At 41.4% G+C, this 3,018-nt stretch overlaps 1 non-coding gene across 1 annotated transcript; it reads left to right on the top strand.

Annotated features, from left to right (window-relative positions):
• The first annotated feature begins 616 nt into the window (after window positions 1–616).
• On the top strand, window positions 617–723 carry LOC118888092. Its single transcript, XR_005018238.1, has one exon. It is a non-coding gene; the product is annotated as a U6 spliceosomal RNA (small nuclear RNA).
• Window positions 724–3,018: the final 2,295 nt, after the last annotated feature.

Raw genomic sequence — 3,018 nt, 5'->3', positions numbered from 1 at the left:
CCCATCCCATGCTGAAGAAGTGTGTGGTCTTCTTTAATTTTTTTATAGTTATTATTTAATATTGGTTATATTCCCTGTGCTGTACTATATATCCTTACAGCTTGTTTATTTTATACATAATAGTCTGTACCTCTTAATTCCCTTCCCCTATTGTGCCCCGCCTTTGCCTCTCCCCACTGGTAGTCACTAATTTGTTCTCTAAATCTGTGTTTGCTTCTGTTTTGTTATATTCACTAGCTTGTTGTATTTTTTAGATTCCACACATAAGTGATACCATACAGTATTTGTCTTTCTCTGTCTGACTTGTATCACTAAGCATAATACCCTCTAAATGCATCCATGTTACTGCAAATGACAAAATTTCATCCTCTATTTATGGCTGAATAGTGTTCCATTCTATATATCTACCTATCTCCATCTCCGTCTATCTCTCCATCTATCTATATACCACATCTTCTTTATCCATTCATCTGTTGAAAAACCACCCACCTCATGCTGAAGAAATATCTGGTCATCTTTAATTCAATGTACATCAAGTTTTATTAAGCCACTACCGTCTATAACGTATTTGACTAGATTCTCAGGAAAAGGGATGCAGGGATAAACAAGAGGACTTGCGCTCGCTTCGGCAGCACATATACTAAAATTGGAACGATACAGAGAAGATTAGCATGGCCCCTGCGCAAGGATGACACGCAAATTCGTGAAGCGTTCCATATTTTTCCATCATCGGATGAATGGATAAAGAAGATGTGGCACATATATACAATGGAATATTACTCAGCCATAAAAAGAAATGAAATGGAGGTATTTGTAATGAGGTGGATGGAGTTAGAGTCTGTCATACAGAGTGAAGTAAGTCAGAAAGAGAAAAACAAATACAGTATGCTAACACATATATATGGAATCTAAGGAAAAAAAAAAAAAGGCCATGAAGAACCTAGTGGCAAGACGGGAATAAAGACACAGACCTACTAGAGAATGGACTTGAGGATATGGGGAGGGGGAGGGGTGAGATGTGACAGGGTGAGAGAGTGGCATGGACATATATACACTACCAAACATAAAATAGATAGCTAGTGGGAAGCAGCCGCATCGCACAGGGAGATCAGCTCTGTGCTTTGTGACCACCTAGAGGGGTGGGATGGGGAGGGTGGGAGGGAGGGAGATGCAAGAGGGAAGAGATATGGGAACATATGTATACGTATAACTGATTCACTTTGTTATAAAGCAGAAACTAACAAACCATTGTAAAGCAATTATACTTTAATAAAGATGTTTAAAAAAAAAAAAAAACAAGAGGACTTGCCATCTCTCCATGTAAGCCTTACCTCCTCCATGTCTTTGCCCAGATCTCACCTTCCCAGTGAGGTCCACTCCAACCACATTTTAAACACTGCCACTGCCTTCAGCACTCCTGAAATCTCTTATCCCTATGTTATCCTTTTTTTCCTTGGCACATACAAGAAAATGTCTCCTTTGGCCAAACTTTACATTTACTTACTTTGTTATGCTCATTACTTTTTGTCAGTTTCCACACACCATCACCAGGACAGGGAATCTTTGTGAGTTTTATCCCCTGATGTACTTTAAGTACCTAGAACAGTGCCTGGCACAGAGTAAACATTCAATAAAGTGTTGTTGAATGAAAATATTAATGTTTCTCTCAGAGCCCAAATACATTCTTTACTACCTCCTGAAGAACCTCCAGGAATTATTAAGGACTTATAACAAAAATGACCATTTTTGCAATGAATGCATCCAGGAGTGTAGACAGTAAACCACCCAAACCCTTGCACAGGTTTTGGTTAATGAGTGGATGCGTCCTCACAGCTCACCGATCTCACTGTGCGACTGACTTTCCGCAAATCGGTGTCCCGTGGTTTCCCTTCACAGATCATCCCTCAATCAGTGAGCAGCTGGGTCGTCCATCAGCCTGATTCAGAGGTTTCATTTCTGAGACTGATGTAATATCTTTTCTTTTCTTGTGGAAGTGCACTCACGGTGTGATGCACAGGATGTGTGCATTTAGGAAACATGTTATAGAAGTTCCATCAATTCTCTTACATGCCAACAAGCATGTATTCCGAAGGTATGTTATAGCCTTCAACGTATTACACAGTTTAAGCATTAGCGGATTCCTAGAGTCTGATCCCCGAATGGAGCTGTAAATATCCGCCCCTCCCCCAGACTCAGCAACTGGGTTCTGAACGAGGGAAAATTCCCCGCCCAGCCCAGACACACTCATACACCAGCACAGACTCTATGCTCCTCCCACCCAATGCTCCTCCCACAGGCAACTCTCAACTGGCACATCGCAGTCTGAGGACCATCCATCCATCCAGAAACTGTGGCAGGGAGCCAGATATTCGTGTCTTAGGATAAATTATCCAAAGTTCCTAGATATGAAAATCTTCACACAAGGTCACAAAAATTGATTAACGGCAGTGAGGTAAGATCACGTTGCTTACGTTGCTGGACTTCACAAGTGACCTCCACACCTTGATGCTGCACCAGCCTTTGGCTTTTCAATCATTCTCCTCCTGGGGATCCCCTTTCATTTATGATGGGATTACTCCTGAGATAACCAATTCCAGGGAAATTAGTAGCCCTGCTGGCTGATGCCCTGGATTCTCTACTCTAACGTCTCAAAAATTAGACCTCCGTGATCTTTATCCCTAACCTACTAGAAAAAATTATCCAAATCTCTTGCTAATATGATCCACCATGCTAAGGTCTCGAAGCCATAAAGACACACCTGCTTTGCAGACCTACCTCTCTGCCTCCAAAAGAGAAAGGGTACCAGGAGAATTAGAAAGCACTAATTCTCTGCATTTAAAAAAAGCCTCATTAAAGGCCAAGTATATCCACTCCATGGCCCAGCAGTGATAACGTTACCACTTGGGCTTGACCTAGTTATTGGAACTATGAAATCTTACACCAGCATCTGGCAAAGCCAATCAAAATCTCTTTCTCTCACTATTTAACTCTTACCTTCTCACATATACATCAGCAACT

The sequence above is a fragment of the Balaenoptera musculus genome, chromosome 21 (assembly GCF_009873245.2).
Source record: "Balaenoptera musculus isolate JJ_BM4_2016_0621 chromosome 21, mBalMus1.pri.v3, whole genome shotgun sequence".
In the NCBI taxonomy this organism is placed as follows: Eukaryota; Metazoa; Chordata; class Mammalia; order Artiodactyla; family Balaenopteridae; genus Balaenoptera; species Balaenoptera musculus.
The sequence above is the reverse complement of the archived record's forward strand: the minus strand, read 5'-3'. Positions and strand labels throughout refer to the sequence as shown.